This window comes from Neofelis nebulosa, chromosome 1 (assembly GCF_028018385.1).
Source record: "Neofelis nebulosa isolate mNeoNeb1 chromosome 1, mNeoNeb1.pri, whole genome shotgun sequence".
In the NCBI taxonomy this organism is placed as follows: domain Eukaryota; kingdom Metazoa; phylum Chordata; class Mammalia; order Carnivora; family Felidae; genus Neofelis; species Neofelis nebulosa.
Genome location: NC_080782.1, coordinates 148,373,081 through 148,394,510, shown reverse-complemented (window position 1 = coordinate 148,394,510; position 21,430 = coordinate 148,373,081). Strand labels below are relative to the sequence as shown.

At 47.2% G+C, this 21,430-nt stretch overlaps 2 long non-coding RNA genes across 3 annotated transcripts; both read right to left on the bottom strand.

The window, feature by feature from the left end:
* Positions 1-305: 305 nt before the first annotated feature.
* On the bottom strand, positions 306-1,369 carry LOC131517173 (uncharacterized). The gene is made up of 2 exons (XR_009264439.1): positions 515-1,369; positions 306-438 (listed from the first exon to the last, which is right to left on the bottom strand). It is a non-coding gene; the product is annotated as an uncharacterized LOC131517173 (long non-coding RNA).
* A 12,057-nt stretch (positions 1,370-13,426) lies between these two features.
* LOC131517165 (uncharacterized) lies at positions 13,427-21,418 on the bottom strand. Of its 2 annotated transcripts, XR_009264436.1 has the most exons (4): positions 21,046-21,418; positions 16,270-16,443; positions 14,269-14,437; positions 13,427-13,453 (listed from the first exon to the last, which is right to left on the bottom strand). It is a non-coding gene; the product is annotated as an uncharacterized LOC131517165 (long non-coding RNA). The 2 variants fall into 2 exon arrangements; XR_009264435.1 differs by lacking the exon at positions 13,427-13,453 and having other exon boundaries at positions 13,461-14,437.
* Positions 21,419-21,430: the final 12 nt, after the last annotated feature.

The following is a 21,430-nucleotide window of genomic DNA, read 5'->3' as shown; positions in this document are numbered from 1 at the left end:
GCTGGAAGGGTGGACCATAACTTCCCAGGGGTGGGCTTTGAAAGCCTGGCCTGGCAGCGAAGGCGATGGGCAAATAAGGAGAAAGCCACCCCATCACAGGTGGCAGCCCCCTGGCTTCCTGGAGACAGCTGCAGCTAACTGCACAAGCCAATTGCATCACAATGGCTAGCAAAGAATCAAGAGATGATCCATTTCACAGGTCCAGTCCAAGCATCTCATCGAGAGAGAAAACTAAAAGGGCAGCAAAGAAAAGTGTCTCAGTCCATTTGAGCTGCTACAACAAAAAAAACCCCCATAGACTGGGCTGCTTGTAAATGACAGAAATTTATTCCTCCCAGTTCTGGAGGCTGGGAAGTCCAAGATCAAGGCGCTGGCAGATTCAGTGTCCTGGCTCACAGATGGCTGTCTTCTCCGTGTCCTCATCTGCCCTGGTGGACCCTGCTTCCAAATACCATCACGTTGGGGGTTAGGATTTCAACATATGAACTGGGGCGGGCAGGGTGGGGGCACACACAAACATTCGGTCTCGGAGTAGAGTGTGGGAGGGGGTGACATGTCCGGTGGCACCCGGCCTGGGACCCAGGCCTCTCTGTGGACAGTGTCCACTCAGCACCCGGCGCTGCTCCGAGGCCCAGGCAGCTGGAGACAAGAGACAAGGGCACACTGAGGTTTCCGTCCTCCTACGCCCAGTGAGCGCAGACAAGGACACAGAAGCTCCACCCCTCTCCCTCACCCAGAAACAGGAAGCCACAGGCGGGGACCCACTTCTTGGCACCTCCCTTTTCCCTCCACAGCAGAGGGCAAGGCAAAGCCCCCGCTCCTGGGCGTGGACAGTGGCACAGGGAGCCACAGCCCTGGCAGCAACATCTGTTCCCACCACAAGGCTGGAGCAGGCAGGTCTTCACCAGCCAGGCAGGGGCGGTCGGCAGCTGAGGAGGGAGGAATAGTCTCCAGTGTTCTTGGTGTGAATGCTACATTGTGACTTCCGGTTCCACATTTGGCCAGTGAACTGGCCAAGCCACCTTTCCAAGCAGGGGCCGTGCTCCAGGCTCCAAACCGAAGACAAGCTCCTAGCGTGCAGAGGGGTCGAGGGATGGTTGCACCTCAGCAGACTCCTCGTCCCACAGTCACTCACGTGGCCAGCTGTTTGGTGGCCTTTTCCTTCTTGCCATCCGCCTTGCCCCACGCACTCTCATGGCTGCCCCCTCAAAGAGCTCAAGCCTGCTACTCCCTGAAACCCCCTCACCTCAAACCAAGTCCTGCAGAAGCCTCCTTGGTTTGATATACCCCTTTCACCCTGCCCTTCCACCTCTCCTTAATGAAATCCGCTGTCCCCACACGGCCCAACTCTCCTGAAAGCCAGGCCACACCTCCTCCCACCTCCCTCAACACGAATGGAGGGGCCATCCACGTCCCCAAGCCTACTTCCCGGAGCAGTGCTGTATAACAGAAATAGAATGCAAGCCATAAATGCAAACACATGTATAACTGAACGTTTTCCAACAGCCACGTTAAAAGACCATGAGGGGCACCTGGGTGGCTCAGTTGGTTGAGTGTCCAACTTCAGCTCAAGTCATGATCTTGTGGTTTGTGGGTTCCAGACTCGTGTGGGGCTCTGTACTGACAAGCTCAGAGCCTGGAGCCTGTTTCAGATTCTGTGTTGCCCTCTCTCTCTGCCCCTCCCCCGCTCACACTTTGTGTGTGTGTGTGTGTGTGTCTCTCTCTCTAGAAAATAAACATTAAAATTTGTTTTAAATAATAAAAAAAAGTAGATAATTCAGGATGCCTGGGTGGCTCTGTTGGTTGGGCATCTGGCTCTTTGTTTTGGCTTGGGTCATGGTCTTCCGGTTCATGGGATTGAGCCCAGTGTGGGGCTCTGCACTGACAGTGTGGAGCCTGCTTGGGATTCTCTCTCCCTCTCTCTCCTTCCTCCTTCTCTCTCTCTCTCAAAGTGAATAAATAAGCTTCAAAAAATTAACTAATTAATTAAAATTTAAATTAAAAAAAGACTATGAGAGAATTAGAAAAAAAGGCAAAAGAAATACGTTAAATTAATTTGAATATACTTTATTTAGACCACCAGTCTATCCAAAACATTATCATTTCAACATGTAATCAACGTTAAAAAATTATTGAGGGGTGCCTGGGTGGCTCAGTCAGTTGAGCATCCGATTCTTGATTTCAGCTCAGGTCATGATTTCAGAGTTTGTGAGCTGGAGCTCCAAGTCAGGCTCTGTGCTAACAGTGCAAAGCCTGCTTGGGATTCTGTCTCTCCCTATCTTTCTGCCCCTCCTGCTCTCTCTCTCTCAAAATAAATAAATAAACTTTAAAAAAATATTACTGAGATGTTTTTCTTTTCCTTTTTTCCCCTTGGACATCTTTGAAATCCAGAGTGTATTTTAGCACATCTCCTCAATTCAGACTAGATACTTTCTTTCTTTTTCTTTTTTTTTTAAATATAATTTATTGTCAAATTGGCTAACATGCAGTGTGTAAAGTGTGCTCTTGGTTTTTGGGGTAGATTCCCATGGTTCATTGCTTACATACAACACCCAGTGCTCATCCCAACAAGTGCCCTCCTCAATGCCCATCACCCACTTTCCCCTCTCCCCCACCCCCCATCTATGCTCATTTTGTTCTCTGTATTTAAAAGCGTCTTATGGTTTGCCTCCCTCTCTGTAACTTTTTTCCCCCTACCCTTCCCCCATGGTCTTCTGTTAAGCTCCCAGACTAGATACTTTCCAGGTGCTCAGTGGGAACAGCACAGATCTAGACAAGGGCTGGCAAACTATGGCCCACCCCCCAAATCTGTCCTGCGGCCTAGTTTTGTATGACACTTGAACAGAAAATGGCTTTTACATTTTTAGATGATTGAAAAAAAATCAAAAGAATACTATTTCATGACACATAAAATCTATGAATTTCAAAGTTAGTGTCTGTAAGTAAAGTTTTTAATTTTCAATAAAAAGTGGAGCTACATTTCATCTGGTTTTTTGGTTTTTTTTTTTTTTTTTTCCTTTTTTAAGTAATCTCTATGCCCAAGGTGGGGCTCAAACTCACCGTCCCAGGATCAAGAGTCTCATGTTCTACAGACTGAGCCAGCCAGACACCCCTGTTTCATCTCTTCTTATTATCATGTACTCACCCACATAATAGCATGCCTCCTGGCCCACAAGGCAGACAATACAGTATTTACTATATGATCCTGTACAGGTAATATTTGCCCAGTTCTGTTCTACACCATTCACCTGCCCCTTAAACTCCAATAGAGGAGGGCCCGATTTGGCTTTGGAATCATATCCTGTCTCCCACCCAGCGTCCCAACTCTGGGATTCAAAACAAGTCATTTTCCCTTGGGGGCCTCAATATTCACTTGAAAATCGGGCCAGCACTCCAATGAACGTAAAGAGAGTGAAAACCGAGGGCCGGCCATAAAACTGGTGACTCTTCACTCGTTTCCAGTCTCGGTCTCAAGTTTCCAGCCTTCACTCCTCCGCCTGTAACACCTGCCCACAGGGCCCCCTTCACCTGACTCAGTACCTCCCGCAGGTGATGCCCCACCTGTCGCCTTCTCCCAGGATCCATCTCCGCCTCCGTTAGCCGGAGCCCCACCTCGGTGGCTTCTGGATCACTCTGGCAGTGCAATCCTCCAACTGCTTGAAATAGCGTCCCACCTCCCTCATCAAACCCAGTTCCCTGCGAGGGGACACCCGCAGCCCCAGGAACGCCCTCGGCTCACAGCTCCGACCCTCCTCTGCTCGGCCCTCACACTTCCGGCACGCCCACTGCGTGCTCTAGGCATGCGCGCGGCTCAGGTGCCTCCAGGGAGCGACCAGCCCCTGCTCCCGCCGGGCCAGTTTCACACTCTACCCCGGTGTCCCAACAGGTACTTCCAACTGGCCTACCGAGGCGTGGGCCAGATTTGCAGGACCATGTCCTTCTTTTCCCTTGGCACCTCATCAATCCCGACACTAATATCTTAGTCCTGCCTCCTCCAGACACCCTCGCCGACCTCAGCCAGTCCTTTGGCAGGCTTCTGCCTTACCAGAACCAGCTCCGGTCATCATCTCCTCCAGGCCAGGGTCAGGCTGGTCACCTATTTATGTTGGTCTAGTCTAGGCTGTTGAGCCTGGCCCACCCGTTTTCCTGTCGCGTCCTGCCAGTAAATCTTTTCCTCCTGGGGAAGCGTTCCTTCTAAAACGGCCCCTCCCTTTGGCTGCCGGGTCAGAACTATTTCCAGCAAGGATGAATGATATCCCAGAACTGATCTTGTTGCCCACAAACAAATACTTTTCTCCCCAGTGAACGTTCCTCCATTTTGACAAAAAAAGTGAGAACTGGACTCGCATTGGGACTATGAACCCTGACTCAGGTCAGGAGAGCATTTCTCATACCAGTCACCAAATTTTCCTTCTAAGTTCCAGACAATTCTGTTTCTTTTTTCCTCTCCCCACGTTCTAATCCACATATAATTGACATGCCATAAAATCCACCTGGTTAAAACGTGATTCAACGGTTTTAGTGTATTCCCAGAGTTGGGCAATGGGTCACCACAATCTAAGCTTAGAACATTCACCTGACCTAAAAAGAAACCCCTTACCCATTTAGCAGCCATTCCTATCCACCCCCTCAGCTCCTGCAACCACTAATCTGCTTTCTGTCTCTCCTGATTGTTGTATTCTGGACATTTTAAAATAATTTTTAATGTTTTATTATTTATTTTTTTTTTTTTGAGAGAGAGACAGAGCATGAGCAGGGGAGGGGCAGAGAGACAGGGAGACACAGAATCAGATCAGGCTCCAGAATCCAAGCTGTCAGCACAGAGCCGGACACGGGGCTCGAACCCACAAATCGTGAGATCATGACCTGAGCTGAAGTCAGATGCTTAACTGCTTGAGCCACGCAAGTACCCCTGGACTTTTTTTACAAATGGAATCATATAATATGGGGCTTTTTGTATCTGGCTTCTTAGCATGTTTTCAAGATTCACCCATGTTTTAGCACAAGATACTGCCTATATACAAGAGACTCACCAATCTATCTCCCCAGTCTGGCCCTTTCTCATGAGCTCCAGATGCACAGGTCCCAGTCCTATGGCCACCTCCACACCTCCACTTGGAGGTCATCTCAGGCGTGAGCCTTGACATGACCAATACGAGAAAACCACAGACTGAGATCAGTTATGAATACTGATGCAAGAATGCTAGTAAGTATAAGCAAGTACAATCCAACAGCATATTAATAATTTTAAATATTTAAATTTTTTTAACATTTATTTATTTTTGAGACAAGGAGAGACAGAGCATGAATGGTGAGGGTCAGAGAGAGGGAGACACAGACTATGAAATAGGCTCCAGGCTCTGAGCTGTCAGCGCAGAGCCTGACGCGCTCGAACTCACGGACGCGAGATCAAGACCTGAGCCGAAGTCGGCCGCTTAACCGACTGAGCCACCCAGGCACCCCAGTAATTTTAAATATTTAAAATATTTTTTTAAGTAATCTCTACACCCAATATGGGGTTTGAACTCACGACCGCCAGATCAAGAGTTGCATACTCCACCGACTGAACCAGTCAGGCGCTCCTAATAATAACTTGAAATCATAACCAAGCAAGACTTATTCCAGAAAGGCAAGGATGGTTTAATATTAGGAACTCCATTGGGGACACCTGGGTGGCTAAGTCAGTTGAGCATCTGACTTCAGCTCAGGTCATGATCTCGCAGTTTGTGGGTTCAGGCTCCGCATCAGGCTGTCTGCTATCAATGTGGATCTTCTTCTCCCTCTCTCTGCCCACTCCCCACTCATGCTCTCTTTCTCCAAAATAAATAAACATTAAAAAAAAACACTTTAATATTTAAGAATGCCATTAATATAATAATATTAATAGGAAAAATGAGGGGGGAAAAGTCTTATCACTACAGTAAAACCTTGGTTTTCAAGCATAATTCGTTCTGGAAACATGCTTGTAATCTAAAGCACTTGTATCTCGAAGTGAATTTCCCCATAAGAAATAATGGTGGGGCGCCTGGGTGGCTCAGTCGGTTGAGCGTCCGACTTCAGCTCAGGTCACGATCTCACGGCCCGTGAGTTCGAGCCCCGCGTCAGGCTCTGGGCTGATGGCTCAGAGCCTGGAGCCTGCTTCTGATTCTGTGTCTCCCTCTCTCTCTGCCCCTCCCCCGTTCATGCTCTGTCTCTCTCTGTCCCAAAAATAAATAAACGTTAAAAAAATTTTTTTAAAAAGAAATAATGGAAACTCAGATGATTCATTCCACAACTCAAAAATATTCATATGAAAATGATTACAGTACTGTAATATAATGCAAAATAATTAAGAAAATACAAAATATAAAGAAAAATAAACGAACCTGCACTTACCTTTGAAAACCTTTGTGGCTGATGTGAGGGAGACAAGAGAGAGGAGGGTTATTGTGTAGGACGACTTTCACTAACGGAGTCACTGCTTTTGCTACTGCCATCTAGCCGCCTTATTTCTTCTTTCTCCTTTAATATTGTGCAAATGGTCAATGTAGACTTCTTATAAAATCTCGCAATTTCTGCCACTCTCATACCTCATTTGCATACCTTGATTTTCTTAACTTCCACTGGAATCATCTCCTTCTTACTGCCTTCCTTTTCAATCTTTTCCTGCATGGGGCCATTGTATACACTCTCATGGATGTTGACCACAGTAAAGTATTAATAAACTCTTGTCATATACTGTATTCACTGGAACTGGCAATAAGGCAGCAGAGGAAACGGTCTCTGTCTGCAGGCAGCCTGACCTAGAATGAAGCAAAGCATTCCTAAGCTTACTCTTGTATGGAAAAGCAAAGGACTGTCCATAGGTTCTTTGAAGTGCCAAAAAATACACTTGTGCTAGTTGTGGGCACCTTCCAACGTTCTGAAAAATCACTGATTTCTGGAGCATCTGGTTGGCACAGTTGGTTGGGCATCCGACTTCGGGTCAGGTCATGGTCTCACAGTTGGTGGGTTTGAGCCCCGTGTCAGGCTCTGTGCAGACAACTCAGAGCCTGGAGCCTGCTTAGGATTCTGTGTTTCCCTCTCTCTCTCCCTCCCTGACCCAGGTGCATGCATGAGTGCTCTCTCTCTCTCTCTCAAAAATAAACATGAAAAAAAAATTTTTTTTAAATAAAAAAAATAGGGGCGCCTGGGTGGCTCAGTCAGTTGGGCATCCGACTTTGGCTCAGGTCATGATCTCACACTCCGTGAGTTCGAGCCCCACATCAGGCTCTGTACTGACAGTTCAGAGCCTGGAGCCTGCTTCAGATTCTGTGTCTCCCTCTCTCTGACCCTCCCTCATTCATGCTCTGTCTTTCTCTGTCTCAAAAATAAATAAACATTAAAAAAATTTTTAATTAGGGGCGCCTGGGTGGCGCTGTCGGTTAAGCGTCCGACTTCAGCCAGGTCACGATCTCGCGGTCCGTGAGTTCGAGCCCCGCGTCAGGCTCTGGGCTGATGGCTCAGAGCCTGGAGCCTGTTTCCGATTCTGTGTCTCCCTCTCTCTCTGCCCCTCCCCCGTTCATGCTCTGTCTCTCTCTGTCCCAAAAATAAATAAAAAACGTTGAAAAAAAAAATTAAAAAAAAAAATTTTTTTTTAATTAAAAATAAATAAATAAATAAATAAATAAATAAATAAAACTACTGACTTCTGTCAAACACTGTGGCCTGAGACCGAGCATCCGAGTATGGGAGACAATCATCCACCATTCCACAGCCAGAGAGAAAAACCACTGGCTCAGTTGTGCTCATATGACATTCGGCATCACGTACGACTCATATTGCAAAACACTGCTTGTTTATTAAGTTAAAATGTATTAGAAATGTTTGCTTGTCTTGCTGAACACTCACAGAACAAGTTACTCACCATCCAAGGTTTTACCATATGAATGAACAGGGTATTTGATACATTTCAACATATATTTTTATTTAAGCCATTCTTGACAAAATAGAATAAGATAAACGCTTTTAAAAAAACTGAAATGTCGTCTTCCTGAAGCCTTCTTACTTTGATTAAAGTAAGAAACAATACCTTCTTACATTTATTCTTTAACTTTTCTGGAGGAACAACTAACACAATTGGACAAGAGAAAGAGATTCGAGGTGTAAAAGAGGAAAAGAGTAGGTAAAATCATCACCATTTGCAGATCACATGATTATATACTTGGAAGCCCCAAAGAGGATTAGCCAAAACATTATTCTAAATAAACAATAAGAGAATTCAGCAAGGTGGCTTTTATGTATGCCAACAATAATCAGAAAATAAAGGAAGAAAGGACATAAAACTCCTAGGAATACACTTAATACTCAAGATAAAGATGAAGCAAATAGTAAACGCTGAGCACACAAAACATGTGAGGAAATGGAAAGGCCTTTTGTGTTCCTGAATAAGAAGATTCAAGATCACAAAGATGTCCAACCTCCCCTAGACATCTGATAAACTAATTTAAGGCTATCTTTCCTAACAGAAACACCAACAATTTCATAAGAACACTCTCCTATTGAAAAAAGCAAGATGCGGGTGCCTGGGTGGCTCAGTCAATTAAGTGTCCAACTCTTAGTTTCCACTCAGGTCATGATCTCATGGTTTGTGAGTTCGAGGCCTGCATCAGACTCTGTGCTGACAGTGCAGAGCCTGCTTAGGATTCTCTCTTTTTCCCCTCTCTCTCTGCTCCTCCCCTGCTCGCATGGGCTCTCTCTCTCTCAGAATAAATAAACTTAAAAAAAAAAAGGAAAGAAATACTTTCTAATACTTTCCTGATCCTCTCAACAATCTGACAGGGCCTTTTTCTCTGCCAGCCTCTCCTGCCCTCCACCGGTTTTTAATTCAGTGAATGTATCCAGAAACCTGACATGTTCATTTTCTTTTTTCCTTTATGTTTATTTATTTTTGAGAGAGAGAGCGCGCATGCATGAGTGGGGGAGGGGCAGAGAGAGAGGGAGACACAGAATCCGAAGCAGGCTCCAGGCTCTGAGCTGTCAGCACAGAGACTGAACCCACAAGCTGTGAGCTGAAGTCCGATGCTTAACCCAGTGAGTCACCCAGGTGCCCCACGTGTTTGTTTTCTACCTCGTGCCTGAAAACAGCGTCCATTTCTTCTCTCACGTGTCAGAAGTGTCACAGGATGGCACAGTGGGCTTCTCTGCTCAGTGCTTTACAGGAGGCTGAGTCAAAGTCTCTACCCACCGTGATCTCACCTGGTGCTCAGGGCGGGTGGTCCTCTTCCAAGCTCATTCCGGTTGTTGGCTGGACTCAGTTCCACAGGGAACTTGCAGGACTGGGGCCCCCCTTCCTGTCAGCCGAGGTCGCTCCAGGCTTCCTGCAGCTGCTGTTCAGTCCTTGCACAAGGCTCCCATCTTCACAGCCAGTTTCTAATCTCCCCAATGGCCCAGCTGCCACCAGCCAGGGAAGTGCTCTGCCTTCAGGGACTCATCAGTTATATGCTGGGCCAGCCTGGATAATCCAGGGCAGTCGGTGGTGCCAACTCACAGACTCACAGGAGTGACAGCCCAGTGGACCCACAGATTCTGGGAATTAGGGCAGGACCTCTCTGGGGGCCCAGTTTAGAAATTCTGCCTACCCCACCTGTCCTCTTCCCCACCTGCATCCCCCAGTCTCAAAGTCCTGCTTACCTCCTACATATTGTTTATACCCATTCCCTGAGCTCCGACCTCTTGGCCACCACCATCCTGGGCTCCTCTCACGGGTCAACTGGGCCACTGAAGTGGGTCCCATGCTGCCCTCATCTTTCTTTCCCCTTCCTCAGGCTCCACTGCCCACTCCCCTCTTTTCCCATGGTAGCCAAATGATCTTACAAATGCACAAAGCTAACTGGCCTACTCCCCAATTTATTTATTTAAAAAAAAATTAATGTTTATTTATGTTTGAGAGAGAGAGAATAAACAGGGGAGGGGCAGAGAGAGAGAGGGGGACAGAGGATCTGAAGCAGGCTCCATGCTGACAGCAGAGAGCCTGATGCAGGGCTCAAAATCACGAACTGTGAGAGTGAGATTACGACCTGAGCCGAAGTCAGCCGCTTAACTGACTGAGCCACCCAGGTGCCCCTTATTTTATTTCTTTTTTCTTTTCTTTCTTTAAAAAGTTTATTTGTTTGTTTCTAAGCGTTTTTGTGGTTTTTTTTGTAATCTCTACACCCTGCACGGGGCTCAAACTCACAACCCTGGGATCGAGAGTTGCATGCTCTTCCCACTCAGCCAGCCGGGCGCACTTACTCCCCAATTTAAATATCTGCAGTGCCCCCCAGTAAGCTCAAGACCTAAACAAAACTCCATAAAGTTCATTCGCTCCAATGTTTTCTGGGCATTGACTCCTTGGGAGCTATGGAGATCCACTGACAGTCTCTGCCCTTCTGGGGTTTTCTGTGTTGTAGCCCCGTAGATCCCCAACAATGAGCATGGCCGCCATGAGCACTGAGGGTGGCCGACCTGGTGGGTCCTGCCACCTAGCGTCCTCAACCCTGCCCTCGCCCTCTGCTCCAGGCATGGCCAGCGCCCATCCCCCCACCGATCCAGCAACTCTTAGCAGGAAGCATGTTCTCCCAGGTTCCAGCTCCATCTTCTCCTGGCTGACCAGAACCTCTGGAGGAGAGAAAGACTTTCTCCCTGTAGTTCACCATCGCTCCCTCCAATGCCTAGCACAGAATTTGGCACATTCCAGGTGCTCAGTACATCTTTTGGAATGAATGGGAAGTCCAGTACAGAGACCCCAAACCTCACGTTCCTTCTACTCTTGATGGTTTGTCAACTGTGCTGACACTGCCGGCTGCAAAAACTCCGGCTGCTCAGACTTCTAGCCCATGGGTGCCCACACTGGCGCCCTCTGCCCTGGCCTTAGCTGTACACTGCAGCTGGAGCCCAGGATGGGACTGCTTGAGGAAGAGCTATTTAAGGAACATGGCACGAGGTCTGGCAGGCATGCCAATGTTGACTCCAGGAGGCCGTGGAAAAGGAGCACAGGAACAGAATATGTGCCCACGGAGCTTGCGGATCCTGTGAAACAGTGGGAGGCAGCACAGTGCCATGCAAAGGGGGCAGCTTTGGTACACACACACACACACACACACACACACACACACACTGCTTAACACCCCATCAAGCTTTACCAAAACAGGAGGGTAAAAGAGAAAAGACAGAAGATGAGAAATTTTGAGAGCATGCAAAGCCAAGGGCAGAGGGTAACAGATGAAGCACGTGGTGAGAAACGCAGCCAGGCAGAGGCCGAGGGGGAACACAGAGGACAGCAGCCCTGCATGACACCCACAGGCACCAGGAGGGTGGAAGTGAGAGTCAGAACTGAAACAGGGCGACACCCCCTCCCCCCAACCCACCTCTTCCTCCAAGCAGCTTCAGACCAAAATACCCATCTGGGAAAAGCACACTTTTTTTTTTCCTTAAAGATTTATTTATTTTTGAGAGAGAGAGCGCATGTGAGGAAAGGGCAGAGAGAGAGCGGGGACAGAAGATCCGAAGTGGGCTCTGTGCTGACAGCAGCAAGCCCGATGTGGAGCTCGAACTCAACAACCGTGAGATTTCGGCCTGACCTGAAGTTGGATGCTCAACCGGCTGAGCCACCCAGGCGCCCCAAGAGAAAAGCCCACTTCAGACTCGTGTTGGTGGCCTGGAATAGAACCTGCTTCAGGCTCTGATTAGGGCTCAGGGGCTGAGGGTGGACTCAGCAGCCACCCCTTCCCCACCACCAGTGAGAGCCACGGCCCACAGCCCAGGGCTGCCCACCCCTGCACAAGCACCCAACTAGAACACATAGGGGCTTATGGAGTTGCCTCGGCTTCCCATCTGCGAAATGTCTGGATTAGGTGGTCCCCAGGGTCCCTTTGGTTTCCGAAAGTCCAGATCTCCCTTCTAATTATATCCCCGCCAGAAATCAGAGCCACATGTCACTGCCTGCCCCAGGTCACTGGCTGTGAAAGTGGGAGAGTCAGTGCTGAAGCCCTATGTCAGAAGCTGCGTAGTGACTTGAGCCTCTCCAGGCCCAGCCCTCCAGTCCCATCACTACCTCAACCCAGCCAGATGGCCCAGGGGCTGGGGGCTGTCTCAACCTCACCTGATCCCTCGGCTGCACATGGACCTCCAGCACATGCCCCGCTAAGGCATAAGCCCCCAGTGCTGGGCTCAGTTGTGTCCCTGAAAGGATCTATTCAAGTCTTAACCCCTGGTACCTGTACACATGATCTCATTTAGAAATAGGGTCTTTGCAGATGCAATCAAGGTAAGATGAGATCATTAGTGGGTCCTGATCCAATGACCGGTGCCTTTCTCAGAAGAGGAAAATATTGGAGCACTGGCGTGGCTCAGTCAGTTCAGCACCAACTTCAGCTCGGGTCATGATCTCAAGGTTTGTGGGTTCGAGCCCCGCGTCGGGCTCTGTGCTGACAGCTCAGAGCCTGGAACCTGCTTCGGATTCTGTGTCTCCCTCTCTCTCTGCCCCTCCCCCACTCCCACTCTGTCTAGGTCTCTCTCTCTCTCTCAAAAATAAAATGAACATAAAAATTTTTTAAAAAAGAAAGGAAAATATCATGTCAAGACAGGTGCACAGAAAGAAAGGCATGTGAGGACGGAGGGAGAGATGGGAGTGATATGCCTACAAGCCAAGGAACACCAGGGACTGGGGGCCATTCCAGAAGTTAGGAGAAAAGCATGGAATAGATGTTCCCCTGGAATCTTCAGAGAAAACATGCCCCTGCTGATACTTTGATTTCAGATTTCTAATCTCTAGAATTGTGAGACCATAAAGTTGTGCTGTTTTCAGCCACCCAGTTTGTGGTATTTTATTAGGGCAGCCCTAGGAAACTAATACACCCAGTCAGTTCCCAGTCTCTGCTGGTTGAACAAATGAGTACATCCCACTCCCAGCCACTCCCCCCAGCCCCACCCCCTGCTTGCAATCTGTCATCAAGAGAGAAAGGAGAGGGGTACCTGGATGGCTCAGTCCATTGAGCTTGAGTGTCCAAATCTCGATTTCAGCTCAGGTTGTTGCATCCACACGACTCCTGAAACAGAATGCTACGGGCACCAGTGACAGTCACAACAAAGTTTATTACAATGAGAGGCAAGGCGGACCGATCGGGACCAACACTCTTGGTAAGAGTGCAGCCTCGAACAGCAGGGGTACAGAGTTTTTATAGCTGATCACATTGTTTTTTTTTTTTTTTAATTTTTTTTTCAACGTTTTTTATTTATTTTTTTGGGACAGAGAGAGACAGAGCATGAACGGGGGAGGGGCAGAGAGAGAGGGAGACACAGAATCGGAAACAGGCTCCAGGCTCCGAGCCATCAGCCCAGAGCCCGACGCGGGGCTCGAACTCACGGACCGCGAGATCGTGACCTGGCTGAAGTCGGACGCTTAACTGACTGCGCCACCCAGGCGCCCCAACTGATCACATTGTTTTATCATCACCTGGGAACAGAACAAAGAAACAGTTTCCAGATGAGTTAGAAACAGTTTCCAGATGAGTTAGAAACAGTTGCCTAATGAGGTGTTTATTTTAGACTTTCTGCCTCTAAGTTGCAACCAGTGGATCTCCTTGACCCTGCCTCTGATGCTCTTTTCTTTGAACTTTTGTTTCCTTAATTGGTGAAGCCTAATTTACAAGAGTATAAGGCATAATTTACAAGAGTAAAGCAAGGCTGTTATCTCTTAACCTTCAGTGTCAACACAAAGCTGTTATTTTTCAAGCTAAGCATTAAGCCCTATACTACAATTTAACCCTTACAAGGTCATGATCCCAGGGTCATGGAATCGAGCCCCGTGGTGGGCTGCAAGCTAAGTGTGGAGCTTTCTTAGGATTCTCTCTCTCTCTCTCTCTCTCTCTCTCTCTCTCTGCCCCTCTCCCCTGCTCACAAGCTCACTCTTTCTCTCTCTCTCAAAAAATAAAAAAATTTTAAAAAGAGAGAGAAAGAAGAAAAGAAGCAGGCCCACCTCTCACATTGGAGAGGTTCAGGGCAACAGTACAAATGGAGCTCTTGATCCCCCCTCTTCTATTCCTACCCACGCCTCTCTGTTCTGACAGTAAGGGACCCACTTGCACATGTGTGGACGCCCCAAGCCAAATGTTCACACTCTGTCCACAACCTACCGACCCACACCTTGGCCGCCCTTCAGATCTACAGGGATGGCCTTCCCTCTGAAGAGCAGACTGGGGGAGAGGGCTACGCAGGCCCTGCAGGCCCTTCTAATGGACTCCGCACCAACTGAGCAGAGAATTCCTGTACCTGGAGGGTTGGGGGCGGGGAGCTGACCTCCAGGCCTCGGGCTCCCAGATTCTTCACCCCAAACCCGGGCCCTCTAAAGCTCAGGCCCCGGGAGGGAACCTTCATGCCACCAGCAGAAGCAGAAGGGCAGCCTGGGGGCTTTCCTGGCAGGATCTCCTTCAATCCTCATCTGATTTGAAAGACCAAAAAAACAGGAGCTCCTAAAGTTAAAGAATTTGCCCAGGGGGTAAAAAGCTGATAAAACCTTAAAGCTGGGATTCAAATCCTGACCTGTTTGACTCTCAGACCACTCCTCTCTCCAGGTATCCCGTCTCTCCCTAGGATTGGTTTAAACTAGTAAACTGATCTAAAAAGTAGTTCAAAAACAAAAACAAGCTAACAAACACTATAGCCATCAAAGCAGTTTACTACTGCCCAAATACATATAAGCATCTAGAATATGACAGAGGCATTTTATTTTATTAAGTTTGTTTGTTTGTTTGTTTATTTGTTTGTTTGGAGAGAGAGAGAGAGGCAGCACAAGCAGGGGAGGGGCAGAGAGAGAGGGAGGGAAAGAGAATCTCAAGCAGGCTCTGCTCCATGCCAGTGCAGAGCCAGACTTGGGGCTCAAACCCACAAAACTGTGAGATCATGAACTGAGCCAAAACCAAGAGTCGGATGCTCAACTGACTGAGCCACCTAGGTGCTCTCCAACAGAGGTATTCTATTTTTTTTTTAATTTTTTTTCAACGTTTTTTATTTATTTTTGGGACAGAGAGAGACAGAGCATGAACGGGGGAGGGGCAGAGAGAGAGGGAGACACAGAATCGGAAACAGGCTCCAGGCTCCGAGCCATCAGCCCAGAGCCTGACGCGGGGCTCGAACTCACGGAGTGCGAGATCGTGACCTGGCTGAAGTCAGACGCTTAACCGACTGCGCCACCCAGGCACCCCGAGGTATTCTATTTTTTAATGTTTGTTTATTTTTGAGAGCGAGACAGAGTACAAGTGGGGTAGGGGCAGAGAGAGGGAGACACAGAATCTAAAGCAGATTCCAGGCTCTGAGCTGTCAGCACAGAGCCTGACATGGCGCTCGAACTCACAAACCATGAGATCATGACCTGAGCCGGTCAGACACTTAACTAAGCCACCCAAGCACTCCTCAAAAAATTTTTAAGGTTTATTTATTTTTGGGTATTTTAAGTGAATGCATGGCTCGATAAAGAATTCAATAAATGACAGAAGGACAATGGCTTAGTCAGCTGGAAGAAAGTCAAGCTGGAGCCCAGCCTTGCTCCTAACACTCACATTAAACCTGATGGATCAAACATTTTCATACAAACTGTGAAACCACAAAAGCACTAGGACATTTGCCTTAAAGTACTAAAAGCTCTTCTATAGCGGGAAGAGATCACCGTATAGAAAAACTGGACAAGAATAGAACATAAATGAGCTGTAAAAACATGAAATATAGAGGCGCCTGGCTGAATCAGTTGGTAGAGTGTGTGACTCTTGATCTCGGGGTTGTGGGTTCAAGCCCCACGTTGGGTGTCTGACATTACCTGAAAATAAAATCTTTAAAAAAATAATATCTAACTTCCCCAAGAACTAAATCAATGTAAATGAAAACAAGATACTATTTGTCCCTACTAGATCATCACCAACTTTCTTCCCTCTAAAAAAAATTTGCTAAAAGGGGCTCCTGGGTGGCTCAGTCAGTTAAGCGGCCAACTTGGGTTCAGGTCATGATCTAGTGGCTCGTGAGATCAAGTTCCGCATGGGGCTCTGTGCTGACAGCTCAGAATCTGGATGCTGCTTCAGATTCTGTCTCCCTCTCTCTCTGCCCCTTCCCCGCTCACGCTCTCTTTCTCAAAAATAAACATACATAAAAAAAGAAAAAGTCGCTAAAGCCCAGTCTTGGCAAGTGTTGGTGAGACACTATTCAGAACAATTGTAAATTGTACCTCTTTTTTTTTTTAACTTTTTTTTTTTTTAACAGGGCAGGATAAACACCTTTTATTACATGACTTTCCAGGCTTTGATTTTCCTCAGATAGAACTCTAGCTCCTTGCCCTCCAGCACATAGCCATCTGCTTGGCCACACTGGCCTGGTCTTGAAGCAAGCATGCAAGAAGCTTGCCCTGCTGGAACTGCTCCTCCAGAAGACTGCTTTTAATTTTTTTTAAGTTTATTTATTCTTGAGAGAGAGAGAGAGAGAGAGAGAGAGAGAGAGCATGAGCAGGGGAGGGGCAGAGAGAGGGAGACACAGAATCCAAAGCAGACTCCAGGCTCCGAGCCATCACTCGAATCCACGAACTGCGAGATCATGACCTGAGCCGAAGTCAAACGCTCAACCAACTGAGGCACCCAGGTGCCCCAATAAATTGTACCTCTTTAGAGGATCACCTGATAATACGCAGATATCAAAATTATAAATGTTAGGAATTTATCTTGGATAGACTCACAAAAGTAGCAAAGATAGAATATTCATTGCAAACTTACTCAAAATAGTAAAAACACTAAAACTAAAATCCATTAGCAGGGGCTACTTAAATAAACTATGGAAATCTGCACAATGCAATGTGATGAAGATCTTAGAAGAATAAGATTTATCTCTATGGTAGAAATAGAAACGTTTCCCATGATATGTTGATAAGGGGAAATAAATTGCCAGAACAGTACATTATATTATTTTTTAAATAGAATTCATTTTATTATGAAATTTTTAAAAAATTTTCAGACTTTAAGTAATCTCTACACCCAACATGGGGCTCAAACCCACAACCCCAACATCAAGAGTTTCATGCTCCACAACTGAAATAGCCAGGTACCCTTTTATTTATTTATTTATTTTTATTTTTATTTTTTCGAAGTAAACTCTATATCCAACACAGGGCTCAAACTCACAACCCTTAGATCAAAAGTCATGTTCTACTGACTGAGCCAGCCAGGTGCCTCCATTTTCTATTATTTAATGTATGTAAACAAACATAGGTACACATATGTACCCAAAAAACTTAACAGTGAATACTTGGGGTGCCTAGGTGGCTCCATCGGTTAAGCTACCCATCCTTGATTTTGGCTCAGGTCATGGTCTCACAGTTCGTGAATTTGAGCCCCAATTCAGGCTCTGCACTGGTAGTGTGAAGATTGTTTAGGATCCCTCCTTCTCTCCCTCTCTCTCTGCCCCTCTCCCACTCCTGCATGCGCATACTCTCTCTCTCAAAACAAATAAACTTTAAAAAACAAAAAAGAATGTGGGGAAATTGGAACCCTTGTACATTGATGCTAGGAATATAAAATGGTGCAGCCACCTTGGCAAACAGCTTGACAATTCCCCAAAAAGTTAAACATAGACCCAAGATTTCTAGTTCTAGGTGTATACCCATGAGGACTGAAGACATATGCCTACACGAAAAGTTGCACATGATTGTTCATAGTAACACTATTCACAACAGTCAAAAGGTAGAAAGGATCCAATCATCCATTGGCTGATAAATGGATAAAATGCAGAATACAATGGAATGTTAAGTGATAATATTCCTACATGCTGATACCTGCTACAACATGGATAAACCTAGAAAACATTATGCTAAGTGAAAGAAGCCAGACACAAAAGGTCACATGCTATATGATTCCATTTTGATGGAATGTCCAGAACAGGGAAATCTATAGGAACAGAAAGTAAATTAGGGGTTGCTTAGGGCTGGAGAGAATGAGGGGGTCAGAGGGTGCAGGGGTTTTTATTGAGGGGATGTAAATGTCTTCAAATTGATTGTGGTGATATCTGCACAACTCACTAAAATATACTAAAACCACTGATTTGTACACTTTAAATGGGCAAACTATATGGTTCATAAATTTTATCACAATTAAAAAAAAATCATCCTCCCCATCTTTTCAAAAGATGGGACCTTAGACCATCTGGGTCCAACTTTCTCACTTTACAGACAAGGTGCTAAAGCCTCAAGAGAGGTTAAATGAATTGCCCAAGGTCACTTGTCCTTCAGACCCCTGGTCTAATGCCCATTAAGCTATTATGGTCTCATCCAGTCTATACTGCTTCAAGTGAGCTCAAATAGCCATTAGAACAAAATCAGTAAAGTCACACAAGCCACTTCAGATCTGGCACGGAGGTCTGAGCCTGGTTTTAAAAATACATAGTGTAGGGGCACCTGGGTGGCTCAGTTAAGCATCCCACTCTTGGTCTCAGCTCAGGTCATGGTCTCACGGTTCGTGAGTTCAAGCCCCATATCGGGCTAACACTGCCAGTGCAGAGCCTGCTTGTGATTCTCTCTCTCTCTCTGCCCCTCTCCTGCTCACATGAGCTCATGCATGCTCATGTATACACACATACACTCTCAAAATAAAGAAATTTATATAAAAAATGAAAAATAAATAAAAATACATGATGTAGTTGTATGACAGAGGATGTATCACAGAGTCCAAGCAGAGTGTGGGTTTCCAGACAAGTGGACCTGGACTGAAATCCAGCTTTGTATGAGCTCGACCAAGCTATTTACCCTATGAGCCTCCATAAATTGTGCATAATAAAGGCATTCTTAACTGAGGGTTGATGGGGGGTGGGAGGGAGGGCAGGGTGGGTGATGGGTATTGAGGAGGGCACCTTTTGGGATGAGCACTGGGTGTTGTATGGAAACCAATTTGACAGTAAATTTCATATATTAAAAAATAAAAAAAATAAAAAAAGGCATTCTTTGTGAGCAAGGGAGGAAATACTCCATGTAGTGTGCTGGGCACATAAATGTTCACTTCCTTCCTCCTGCCATATGATCGTGGAGAGGCCTTCACAACTGAGACCTTGGTAAGGTCAGTTAGGCACATTTACTCAGATTGGGTTTCCCGGGGATGAAATTCTCTGCTGGACAGAGTTCATCCTGCCGCATGCACACATCTAGCAGTGCCTCTTCCCCTCGTGACTCTGACACATTGTCATCAGTCCAACAAGGATGAAAACATTCACAGGAACACCACTCAGAAGCCGAAATAGAAAAGCACCCTTCAGGGGCGCCTGGGTGGCTCAGTTGGTGGCTCAGTTGGTTAAGCATCCAACTTCAGTTCAGATCATGATCTCACGGTTGATGAGTTCAAGCCCCACATTGAGCTCTCTGCTGTCAGCACAGAGCCCACTTCGGATCAGACCCTCTGTCCCCTTCTCTCTCTGCTCCTTCCCTGCTTGCCCTCTGCTTTCTCTCTCTCAAAAATAAATATTAAAAAAAAGAAAAGAAAAGCACCCTTTAGAGCCCTGCCAGTTATGTGTTCAGGAAGCCCACAGGGGGGCTCTCACAGTTTTAGGACGCACTTCCCTGGGACCGCCAAAACTGCTACTACAGGACCTATGGGGAGGGGGGGTGGGCTACGGGAGTGTAAGGGGGTATAGAGAGATGTAGGGAGGTGTAAGGGAGTGTGGGGAGTGGTGGGAAATGGTACAGCAAAGTCCTAGGCAGGAAAGTAACTACCAGTGTCAAAGCTCTGGAAGGGGTTATCTTTTCTTGAGAATTCCAAAATGAAAACATCTTCTTGTTATGTTGTGCATACAAATTTTGTATACTTTCATGTTATTTTTTATTGCTTATATAATGTATTTTCATTGTTCAGTTGATAGACATTTCTATTTGTGAAAACTATTTGGGGTCTAAGCGTAGGATGGATTGCATCCTAATTTTTATTATCTAAATGCTAAATGCTAAATGAAGGGGCACCTGGGTGGCTCAGTTGTTAAGCTCAGGTCATGATCTGGTGGTGGTTCGTGGGTTTGGGCCCCATGTTGGGCTCACCGCTGCCAGCTCAGAGCCGCTCTGTCCCCCCCCCCCACCCCTTGCACTCACTCTCTCAAAAATAAATACGCATTAACAAAAAATAATAAAATTAAATAAAATTTAAAAATCTAAAAAAAAAAGCTAAATGTAAACAACCGACTTGTTTTTTATTGAATGACTTTGCACTTGGTTACAGGATTAAAAGTTCAATTTTTAAATTGGCTTAACTAACCAGCGCTCCCACGGCCACCTGTATTCCGTTTTTGTTTTTGTTTTTTTCCCACCTGCATACTTTTAAGTTCCAACTACTGGGGCACCTGGCTGGCTGAGTCGGAAGAACGTGCGACTCCTGATCTCAGGGTCCTGAGTTCGAGCCCCATTTTCGATGTAGAGATTAACACACACCCCCCCTAAATTAAATAAACTTAAAAAAAAAAAAAAAAAGTTCCACTTACTGGCCTATTCCGCCACCACCAAAATGTCAGGCCTACCATCGTAGGATTCAAGGCAAGTAATTTGTAGCAATGATCTAATTCATATCCATCCAGTGTTCCGGGACACGGTGGAAGAAATTGGAGATAAAAGATCCACCCTAGTCTGGGCCAGCTCGCCGCCCCAGCGTCACCGTCCACTAAAGCTCTACAGACACCTGCAGCGCGGGCGCCCACTAGGAGACCTCCCCCACCGCGCCCCGAAGGCTCAGCCCCAGGGTTCCCGGGGACGCTCACGTTCTCCTCTCCCTCTCCACTCGGGCATGTCCGCGAGGCCGGGGGATTGTGCGGCACGCCTGGCAGCAGTAGGAACTGGGAGGAAAACAAAGGGGTCGGGGGCGCCGGTGGGAGTGGGTGGGGACTGCAGTTTTAGATGGGGTGGCAGGGGGCGTGGCAGGGGAACCTCTCCCGTGGGTAGCATTTGAGCAGATCCCTGCGGGAAGACAGGCGCTCAGAGTGAGTGGGGCCACAAAGAGTGTGAGAAACTGTGTGAGAACGGAAGAGGCCCTTGGCAGCGTGAAGCTTTACCTCAACCTCGGCACCGGCGGCACTTCGCCCAGGACCATCTGACGATCAGATTCTACCGCGGTTTGGATTCACCATTCTTCCGCTCGGCCGCAGACCCCGCCCCTCAAGGAAGGGTCCAGTCCTGAGACCTGGTTTCGCCCCCGCAGGTACTGCCTCCTTCGCCGCTCCCAGTACCGGTGAGGCGGACTCTCAGACCAGCGGGAGCCAGCGTGCTAGTAACTTCCCGCCCTTGCCAGGCCCCGCCTCCCCTGGGCCCCGGCCCCTATCCGCTCCGCCCTCCGGCCGAGACTCCGCCCCGTTTGGCCTGTATTTAAGGGTCTGAGCGTCAACGATTGGTCTGAGTCAGAGACTTCGTTTCCCGATTGGCTGGGGTGTACGACAGGCT